Source organism: Cornus florida, unplaced genomic scaffold, assembly GCF_030987335.1.
Source record: "Cornus florida cultivar Cherokee Brave unplaced genomic scaffold, ASM3098733v1 CherokeeBrave_3.0.0_Hap2_Chr05, whole genome shotgun sequence".
Taxonomy (NCBI): domain Eukaryota; kingdom Viridiplantae; phylum Streptophyta; class Magnoliopsida; order Cornales; family Cornaceae; genus Cornus; species Cornus florida.
In genome coordinates, this window is record NW_026775575.1 from 2,207,173 (window position 1) to 2,218,789 (window position 11,617).

Here is an 11,617-nt window from a genome sequence, read left to right on the forward strand (position 1 = left end):
ATTAGGTCAATGACTCCTAAACCACACGGCTTTAGGGCACTAGGTTTTCAAACACCCCTACAGACTTACAAGCTCAAATCAACTAGGCTACAAATCAAGACAACCTCCATCTAATCATTTCCCACTTCTCACCTTTTGGGAGAAGTCCTCACTTTTCTTATTGCTTTTGCAATTTTTTTTTTTGAATAAACAAGTTCAATTATTAACCTAGAGTTTAGGCCCTCCACCTTTCGGCGCGAGAAATTCAGTGCTTGATGAGGCTAGAATCCCGGCTACTTAGTGAAAAGGGGTTGTTATCCACCTTTATTAAGAATGAAAGCTTTCAATGCACTACTAACCCAATTGGGATATAACCAATTCAATAATCAACAAAGCATGTACCCCATAAATGAATGCTAGTGTGCGCCTGTGCTAGTGTAGAATCTTAGAGTGAATTTCAAAACAATCACAAAATTAAGATGATGTGGACCACAAGTGCAAGCAAGATATCAATCTTTCAAAAACTTTACTCCTAAATGGCATCCACAAGGCATACAAGGAGTATTGGACTCTCAAGTCAAGCAATTTTTAAATTTTAAGCAATATAGTCCTCAAAAGATCAAAATCATAGCTAGATATGGACCAATCATAGAAATATCCCTCAAATACATAAGTCATGCTCAAAATTTTAAATTTAAAACTAACACTGTAAAGCACCATTCCCCCCAAACTTAAATTGCACAATGTCCTCAATGTGCAAAGAGAACAAAGGAAAGAGTATACCAGTGTAACTAAGCAAGAATGATCGGAACTGAAGTATCCGAAGTGGGTGGCATGGCCCCCCCAAACTTGGGATGAACTGTGGTCCTGAAAATTGGCACTTGGATAAACTCATCAGATAACAAAATGGTATAATCAGTGCATAGTGGACATACAAGTGTAAATGCGATAAACAAATAAAGAAATGAGAGAGGTATAAGGGTGGTCCTAAAAATTGGGTAGCACTCTCTCACTGAAGTCACTATGATGCACTTGATGGAGTCAAACATACAGATATGAGAATATAATATATGACATCCACAATAAAAATAGATATATATAAATAAATAAAAAGTACTGGTACATTAAAAGATCTAAGCCGACAGACCGGCTACAAAAATAATAATGTACAGTGACAAAAATAAAGTATCAATAGGAGAGAAGGATCATGAGATAGAAGGGACTAAGAGCTCAGGAGGATGAGGTAGGACGGGCAGGTCGGGCTCCGTGGATATCTAGGGATAGATCTCAGAACATGGTCGCAACATCCATACGGAAGGCAGCAAAATCAGCTCTATGGGCTGTAAGATCAGCTCGGATGGCAACAATAGCATCCTCAAGAGTCTGCAGGCATACTCCAAAGCGGGGGTTAGATATGGAGCCTCAGGCATAGATGAATCAGAAGAAAGCTCCTGAGTCTGCTCCTGCTCATGAATAGGCGACCAAGCTGGAGAGTCTTGCTCTGCGTCGTCTGTAGGGCGCTCTAAGTCTATATCTAAATGCTTGGCAACTGGATCGATTGGTGCGTCGTCCACTTCAGGATCTATTGTTGCTGCCTCTGCCTCTGCCTGTGCCTCTACCTGGCCCTCCTCCTCCTCTAACTTTGCTGCAGCCACTACCGCATGGTCCTGCAGGCGAGTAATGATGGATCGGTAGCTCTTGTCCTAGTCCTTCTTCAGGAAGTGACAGGAACCTCTCTCGGGGTGCTCCCGAGGATGGATAGGGTAGCGCTGATCTATGAGAATCTGGGTGATGAGGTGGCTGAAAGGAAGAGACTTAGCCCATCCGGGCATCTCCTTGCTGATGTAATCGTCATAAAGCTTCCTTATCACGCTCCAGATAAGCGCGGGAATGGACACCCAGTGCCCGATGTAGAAGGCTTAGAGGGCTGTCAAATAATCACCCCTCCTCTGAATCTTGTGCCCGGCCATGTATATATTCCGATAGAAAACAGAATCGGTGAACCAAAGGTTATCTGGAAGGAATGTCCGAGTGGCGAAGGTCTCACCACCGACATGGTGACCTGTAAGAAAAACCGCCATATCGGCGTATGAAGGCCTGAATAGCCTCAGATATGTGTCCTGAAGTTCTGGAGGACATTTATGTGGGCAGCAGCAAAAGCGGGCTAGAGAGTCCACTGTGATGGTGATCTAATAGCCATCTACAGAGGTAACTAGCTCTGCTGTGGTACGCGGAGATGGTCGGAGGTTCTGGTATAACAACCGTACCAGCCGCGGGTAGACCGGCTCTGTGACGGGGGCAAGAATAGCGGCCAGACCCCACTGAATGATGTCATGGTAGGCCGATCGGGTCAGCACCGATCTACAGAAGAAGGCCGTGTCGAATACTGACTCATAGTCGATTGTTATATGCGCATATCGAGGCGCGGGCCTATCACGCTCCAGATGAGCGGGCTGAGCAGGCTGAGCTGGCTAAGGTGAATGCTCAGCTCCAATATGCGGTAGAGATAGTAATGGTGTAAAAGCAGGATGAGCCGTAGAGGTAGATGGTATGTGGTCATCCTCAGCCTCATGAGATAGTGACTGAGGTAGGGTAACCTGTGCTAGCTCCTGCTGTGCATAAGAGGGCTCTGCTGGCTCCTCTGTCCGTGGTCTAATGTGTCGGTGGGGCCCATGTTGCCTGTTGGCCACGGTCTTCCTCTTAACCATGGCCTGCAAAAAGAAAAAGAAAAACTTGCAATGGGAGTTAGTACCAGAATAAGAAAGTTTAAGCACAATATAGAAACATGTATGTCAAGTAAAATAGACAAAACAAATATGACATGAATCTATGCAAGTGGCAAGATATGAAACATGCTAAACAATGTAAGTATGAAATACATCCAATGTGGAATATCACAGGCATTGGGCATATATGAGATAGCGTGAACATAAGATATGATGAATGAAGTGCGTGTGTATGAGATCTGTGAAGTGTGTGTGTGAGATATGTGAAGTTCGGTCGATCACAAAAAGAAGTGAGATCGATCACAAAAGTTGGATCGTTCGAAAATAAGTGAGATCGATCTCACAACTTCGATCGATCGGAGACATGAGTTCGATCGATCTCTCAAGATCGATCTGAGATACAAGTTCGATCGATCGAACTGTGCGATGATGAAAACTCAAAGGTCACAGATATGTGACTTTGGAAACACGGGGCCCACACGAACGTGTTCGTGGGCCCTTTAACACAACAAATCATCCAATCCCATCACCCAATCATGGCCCATACTCCCAAATCGAATAAAATCATCAAATATATATACACATATATACACGTATATATATATATAGACACAAATGCTTCGAGCTTCAACAATGGCAGATTTTGTCATGTATCTAGCATGTATTCAACATATAAAGCATGTATGCACAAGATTGAAGCTTAAATCATGAGGGACATTCTCGGATCTTACCTCAAACGATGAGAGAAGTGGAGATGTGGAAGAGTAAGGATGAATCCGAGAAGGGAGAGAGAGATTGATGCTTAGATGCTCGCCGGAGAGTTCATCGGAGGTGGGAGAGGTGATGGTGATGATGCACAGTGACAGCGATGAGAGAAAGGGGTTAGGGTTTGCAGAGAGGGTGAGATCGATCTAAGGTATCGATCTAGAAAACCCTCAGTTCTATTTTTAAAAACATTCCCGACAGAGTTCGATCAATCAAACTTCAACTGAGATCGATCGAACTTTGATGAACTCTCTTCATAGTATTTTTGGATTTTTGAAATTTTTGAAAATTGCAAAATTAAAATAAAAAATTGGAATTAAAATTAAAAATTGGAAAATAAAGTAAAATAAAATAGAATAAAATATATATATATATATATTAAAAACTAAATAAGATAAGATATATATATATATATATATATTAAAATAGAATAAAATATATATATATTAAAATATGATATACATATATATATATTAAAATAGAATAAAATATATATATATTAAAATATATATATATATATATATTTTAGTAAAAAAATAAGAATTAAAAACTAAATAAATTAAAATATTTTTGAATTTTGGAAAACTTTTTGAAAAATAAAATAAAATAAAATAAAAATGAAAATATTTTTGGATTTTTGAAATTTGAAAAGTCAAAGCAAAGTCAAAATAATGAAATGAAGAACTGAGATCGATCGAAACAAGAGTTCGATCGATCAGACAGAGAGCAAAAATATGCAGGTTTTTGGCTCAGAAAATTGGCTAAGTGTTGGAACTCGAAGATCGATCAAACTTGAAAGTTGGATCGATCGAAGAACTTCTTGATTAATCTTGGAATGTTTCGATCAATGAGACAGAGAGGTGAAATATGCAGGTTGATGCAGGCTCAAAATTTTTCTAAGTGTTGAATCATGAGATCGATCGAACTTAGAAGTTGGATCGATCGAAGGTCTCTTGATCGATCTAAGAGTTAGTTCAAACAATGGGACAGAGAGGTGATTTGGATGCAGGTTTCTGCAGGTCGAAAAATTTTCTAAGTGTTAGATGCAGAATGGAGTTCGATCGATCGAACTCAGGTTTGAGATTGATCGAACTATGCAGAGTGCTCAATAATGACATGAAAGCTCATGCAATCCTCACCAAAGTTCCTTTCAATGCATATGAACCAAAAATAAGTATCTAGACTTCGCAAGAAATGAAATTTAAGATAGAAATGGGGGAGGAATATGGTTTTAACACCCTACGAATGCTTTTCCTAGTCTTTAACGTCTCTAGCAAGACATTAGACTCTTTTAGCTCGGATCAAAGATCTTATAATGCATCCTCTCCTTGTTGGGGTGATAGATGCGTTGAACTCCACCCGACAAATGGTTCTTTAAAGAACTTATTGGATTAAGCTCAAAAGAAAACTTTGGTCCCTTGCCTATGTAATTACAACCTTTGGGCTTCCATGCCCTTTCAAAGCAAGAATTTGAAATAAGACTTTTAGAATGCAAGGTTGAAGATGATCCTTTGGAAGTTTTGGTCTTACACAAAAGCTCATTTCCTTCACATTGAAGATTATGACATTTATCTACAACATTAACCTTTCCATCATATTTGTCAAATGAATTGGGCGTGGGATTAAAGATATTCAACTTCACCTTCATGTGGCCAAATGAGATCTTCATTATCCCCGTCCTACAATTGATGTTGGCATTAGTTGTTGCCAAGAAAGGACGGCCAAGGATAATGGGAATTTAGCTCTTAGGGTTGGGGACCGGTTCCGTATCTATGACAACGAAATCAACCGGGAAGAAGAATTTGTCGATCTTAATCAAAACATCCTCAATTATACCCCTAGGCTTCTTAATGGATCAGTCGGCAAGTTGCAAAACTACCGACGTCGGTTTCAATTCACCTTGGCCCAATTTGACATAAACCGAGTATGGAAGAAGGTTAACACTTTCTCCTAAGTTAAGAAGTGCCCGATTAATTATATGATCACCAATAATGCATGATGTAGTGGGTGAACTGGGGTCCTTAAACTTTGGAAGAGTGTTATATTGCAAAATTGAGCTTACTTGCTCGGTCAAAACAACTTTTCTTGGTGCTTGGCTCTTGTTCTTCCGCTTTTGGGTGCACAAATCTTTCAAGAATTTGGCATAAGCCAGAATTTACTTGATTGCATCCAATAGTGGAAGACTAACTTTCACTTGCCTAAACCTTTCCATAATTTCATTGGTTTTTGCCTTTTGCTTGTCTTTTGATACGGATCCTTTTAAGGCATCCGGAAATGGAATTTTTGGTTCAAACACTTTTTCAGAATTTTGTTTTGAACTCTGTTCAATACAAGAAGTTTTCAAATCATTGTGCTTCAAATCATTTTTCAACAAAACCTTTTCAACATCATTTTTCAAAATTTCTTTTTCAAACACATTTTTGAAAACTTTCTCATTTACAAGGTCATGTATATGCAATGAAGGAGGAATGGGATGTGAAATGGGACGGGTGACAACTTGAGGTTACTCTAGTTCACTCTCTTCATTGGACATTCCAACTTGATTGTCCATAATCCTACCACTCCGCAAGGTAGTCACCGCATTAACATGTTCAATGGTGTGGCCTTCCGATGAGGAATGGGTTTCCACAACACATTGTTGCTTAGGTAGGGCATTTATAGGCATCTTCCCCTTCTCTCTTGCATTGAGAATTCTTGCTATTTGCCCTACTTGGGTTTCTAGCTTTGCAATAGATTGAGAGTGAGAATGAAGCAATTAAGTGTTAGCCTCTAAAGTGCCCAAAGCATTCAAAACTTTTTCTTCAAAGGCTGGACTTCTAGTATTACCTTGGGAATAAGATTGGTTGGGAAAATGAGAATTAGCAAATTGATTCCCTTGTGATTGATAAGGTCTATAACCTTGGGATCCTTGGTTTTGTAGTGGAGGTGGAATGTACTTCCCTTGAAAACCGCCTTGGGAAGGATTTGAGCCATCTCCTTGGTTTTTCCAAGAGAAATTCGGATGATTCCTCCAACTTCGATTATAGTGAGTACCATAAGGATTGTTCCCTTGGTTCACAATAGCTACATTAACTTGTTTATTAGGTTCATTTTGCACTTGTCCATGAGGACAATGAGAAGTATAATGAAGAACACTAGAACAAGTCATACATGTTTCATTTGATGAACGATGAGAATGGTTAGGGAAGGAAGATACTTGGTTCGCCGAGTTTTGGTTAATCAAAAATTGATCAAACCTTTGAGATAAAGACTTCATTTCGGCGACTATTTCGTTTGAATGGTCGACTTGATGTAAGCCAACACTCTTCCTACCATGTGAATTTTTACCATTCTTGGATGATAGTGTTCTATGCAAAGAATTTTCACTCATGCTCTCATAAAGACGTCACACGTCATCCTCATGCCTATCAATGTATGAGCCACCCATGGAAGCATCAACCATGCCTTTATAGTTATTCGATAAGCTCTCAAAGAAATATTGAACTAATTACCATTTGGGCATGTCATGATGTGGACACTTCCTAAGCAATTCATTGAAGCATTCCCATGCCTCATGAAACGTTTCTCCATCCCCATGTGAAAATTCTCGAATTAAGGTTCTCATGGCATTGGTCTTAGAAACCGGATAGTACTTCTTCAAGAACTCTTGTTGCATTTCTGCCCAAGAAGTGATTGAAAAAGGCCTAAGATTGTTAAACCAATACTTTGCCTTGTCTTTTAAGGTGAATGGAAAAAGTTTGAGTCTTAAAACCTCTTCCAGCATGTCCGTATATTTTACGATGGAGCATACTTCAAGAAACTCATCCAAATGCTTGTAAGGTTCTTCACTTGGAAGTCTATGATAGTTAGGAAGCATTTGAATGGTTTGTGGCTTAATTACATAATGAAGTGCTCTAAATGGAGGCAATTGGATCCATGTAGGTGCATTATACTCGTTAGGCACATAATGGTCTCTTAAAGCAAGAGGTGGATTAGCTACTTGAGGTGCAACATGAATACCTTGGTTTTGAATTCCTTGATTGATGATGGGAGGTTGTGGAGCATACATTGGCCTTCATATTCCATATGGAACTTGGCCTTGTTGTTGTGGTGGTTGGTGAATGAATGGCCTAGGCATGCCTAATGGTACTTGTATGTTCTCATTGTGCACATTGGGATGAAGGATACCTTGTTGGTCTATGTGACCAAGGTCCTCAACATGATTATCATTATGGTCATCCATTGATAGATTGGCTCTATTTATACTTCCTCTTCCCCTAGGATTTCTAACGATGGATTCAAGATGCAAATCAAGAGAGACAAGAGTTGGTCTCAATGAACGACGTCCATTCATGCACAATGCAAAACACAACAAACACAAAGAATGACAAACACTATGCCTTAACAACAATGCAATTAGACTTCTTCCATAAACACTTAATTCATACTCCCATGCTTTAACAACAATGATGCAAGAACAATTAAAAATAAGCCTCCACGCGGGCCGACGATTTAACTAAGGGATTGAGTAAAGAAAGTCTCATAAAGGTCCTTTAGCACTTCAACTCCAAATTTAAAGCTTAGCTTAGCAAATTTTTAGAATTTTTAGCTTTTTTCTTTGCTTGCTTAGCTTGAATGCTCCTTTACTTGCTTCCTCTCCAACAATGTACCTAGTTAAGTAAGAAAAACACAATAAGTAACCAAAAAGAAAAATAAAAGATAAAGTAAAGACACGATCAAAAGAGTACTAATCCTAATTGATTCCACAAATCCGATGTTGCCAAATCAAATCAATCAACCCTAGCAACGGCACCAAAAACTGTTAGTCGTCGTCTTACCATAAGCTTGAGAGTGTGAATTTTAAGGCGAGGGCCAAGAGTTTTACATTTGTAGAAGCCACTACTACCTTTCACTATAAATATAGCTAGGGCGAGTAGGAATCGTTCCAAGGGATTGTGAGGATCGAACAATGTCGTGGAATCGTTATTAGGGCAATTAGGTCGAGTGATCAAACAATTGGTTGGTTGGTTGATTAGAGAACAACTAAATTAAACTAAGTGATAACAAAGAATGCAATTAAGAGTCAGTAAGAGAGAGAGAGAAATATTGGGGTTTAGAGATCACCACCAAGCAATGGATTTCTATACCATTGACAAGTGATTAATGAGGGCAAATGGTGTGTTGCAATATTGGTGTGTGTGTGTTTGGTTGTTTCAACAAGCAAGGATGACTAGTTAAGCATGTATTGTCTAAACATCATGTGAAAGGTACAATATATCTAAGCAATGAAGCATATATTGTCTAAACAACATGTGAAAGGCACAATAGATCAAAACAATTCATTAATCCTTCCATTAATCTCACAATACACAAAGATAGAGACATATGCTACTTGCATTCAAAAGCTTGGATCATCAAACAACAAGCATAGATTGTCTTCCCATTTAACACTACACTACAACTACACTACATCTACACTACTAGCATAAAAATAAACTAGGGGAGAGGCACAATCCATCAAGGAATAAGTATGAAACATCAAGAGAATCACAAAAGCATTCCTTTAAGCACTATTTTTGACAATCACCAAATCTATAGCATCAATACACATAGACATGCATCAATAACCCAAAATCTAGAGACAATCACATGAACATCTATTCTAGCATACATAGACATATGGATAGAATGAAATGATCAATTGGAAGCATTAAACCACATAAATCATTGAATAAACAAGATTTATATATATCAAAGTGTCAAAACATTAATTACAACACTAATCCCTCAATAATACACAAGATTAAGATATAGAAAGCATGCTTGGGGCTAACTCTAGTCCCAAGAGGATGTCTAGCTACTTATGGTGATGTTGCTCCAACCCTCAAGGGCTAACTCCATGGTTGAAATCTGCTTCTTGTTGATGAAGAAATCTAATGGTGTCTCTAGCCTCCTCCTCCTCTAAACTTCCCCTCTAAGAGAATAAACCCTAGAATTGCGTATATGTCTCAAAAAGTGCATTATATTCCTTTTATATGTAGGTCAAGTGGCACACAAAATGAGTTGGGGTCGTGCAAAGAATATTCTCTAATGATTGGATAGAGGACGGAGCGTATAAGCTAGATATTTGACTTTTTTCGCACTGGAAGAAGTTCGATCGATCGAACCTTGGACTTGGATCGATCGAACTGGCTGAGATCCATCGAACTGGCTGAGATCCATCGAACTTAGGCTGGATCGATCCAACTGGTTGAGCTTTTTGGGAAAAGACAAATCCTAGATATTTTGAGAGATATTTTTGAGAAAAAGGACAAATGTGGTTAGTAGGTGGTACAGCTGTGGATAGGATCAATCATTTGAATAAGGACAAAAGTGTTCAATCGATCGAAGGGTGGTGTTGAATCGATCAAACTTTTGGACTTTATGCTTTTGGGCCAAGGCTTGGATCTATCTTGAAGTGCTGAGATCGATCATTGTTCGATCGATCGAACCTTAAACTTGGATCGATCGAACTTTACTGCTTCCCCCCTTTGGCTTCATTTGCTTCTTTATTTCTCCACTTTGCTCCTTTCTTTGTTTAATCCCAGAATTGCTTTAATTAAGCTCTTATTTGGCTGAGTTAGCTTATTTTCAGGATAAGTGCCTGAAAATGGAAATAATACGAAATCAATTTAAAATGGTAAAGTATGATAGATAAAGGTACTAGAATGCCTAAGCTTAAGGGGTTTAAATACGCATTTTTCAGTGCTCATCACTTTACTTAGAATAAAGTGGAGAGATTCTTCGACCACTTCATCGATGACATCAATAAGAAAACAATCATCCTCATTGGAAGGATGTTGAGTTGCATGGAACATGTGGAGTTTGACTTGCATATTTCCAAAGGTGATGTCCATCATCTCGGTTCGGCAATTAATTAAAGCATTAGCCGTAGCTAAGAATGGCCTACCGAGGATCACGGGAATATGTTTCTATGGATCATGGACCGGTTCCGTGTCAAGAACCACAAAGTCTACCAGGAAGTAGAATATGTCCACTTTTATTAAGACATCTTCAAGAATGCCTCGTAGATGCTTAACCGATTTGTCGGTAAGCTACAAGATCACGGAAGTTGGCTTAAGATCTCCCAACCCAAGCTGTAAGTAAACCGAGTGTGGAATCAAGTTCACACTAGCTCCTAAGTCAAGGAGGGCCCTCTCTATCTTGTTGTCACCAATAACACACGAGATTGTCGGGGCACCCGAACCCTTATACTTTAGAAGAGTGTTGTGCTGAATGATTACACTAACATTCTCAATTAATCTTACTTTCTTTGGCAAATGATTTTTGGAAGTGCACTTTTGAATACACAAATCCTTGAGAAATTTTGCATAGGGAGGGATTCGCTTGATGGCATCCAAGAGAGGCAAGTTAATCTTTACTTGCTTGAAAACTTCCCACATGCCTTGAATTTTGCAATTCTTGTTCCCAAAATGTGTCGACTCTTGAAGACATTAAGGAAACAAAGCCTTAGGCTCATAAGAAGTTTCCACATTTGGGGCAACCAGCTTGGGACTTTCATGAGTGGAATTTGGATTTGATGAGCTAAGATTTGGATTTTCTGAAGGAGAATTTTTATCATCCTTGTGTCCATTAACCTTATTGTCAACAACTCGACCACTCCTAAGGGTGGTGATTGCTTGGACATATTCATGATTCGGCCCACTCGGAGGAGGGGTTTCATCAATCACATGCATCACTCTAGGATTTTCAAATGGTTGAGCGGGAAGCTTACCCTTGTCCTTTTAAAGTAATTGGTTCATGGAGTTAGCTATTTGTCCCACTTGATTCTCAAGTTTAGCTATGGACTGAGTATGAGAATGAACCATTTGGAGGGTGGGCTGCAATGATGTCAAGAGTCACTTATTGGAATCTATCATTCGCTTATTTAATGATTCCATCATTTGCTTGTTTGCAGCCAAGATCTCATCAGTTGGGAACACAGGAGGTTGAGTAGAGACATTTGGATTGTATGGAGGATGGTAACTTGAAGAGGCCTGAAATTGCCTATTTTGAAATTGAAAAGAGGGCTGATTTTGATGCCCTTGATTTTGAAATTGAGAATTTTGTGGGACTTATTACCGCCACGAAAAATTCAGATGATCTCTCCAACCCGGATTGTAAGTATT

At 39.1% G+C, this 11,617-nt stretch overlaps 1 non-coding gene across 1 annotated transcript; it reads left to right on the forward strand.

Annotated features, from left to right (window-relative positions):
- The first annotated feature begins 6,970 nt into the window (after positions 1-6,970).
- LOC132310907 (small nucleolar RNA R71) lies at positions 6,971-7,077 on the forward strand. Its single transcript, XR_009482741.1, has one exon. It is a non-coding gene; the product is annotated as a small nucleolar RNA R71 (small nucleolar RNA).
- Positions 7,078-11,617: the final 4,540 nt, after the last annotated feature.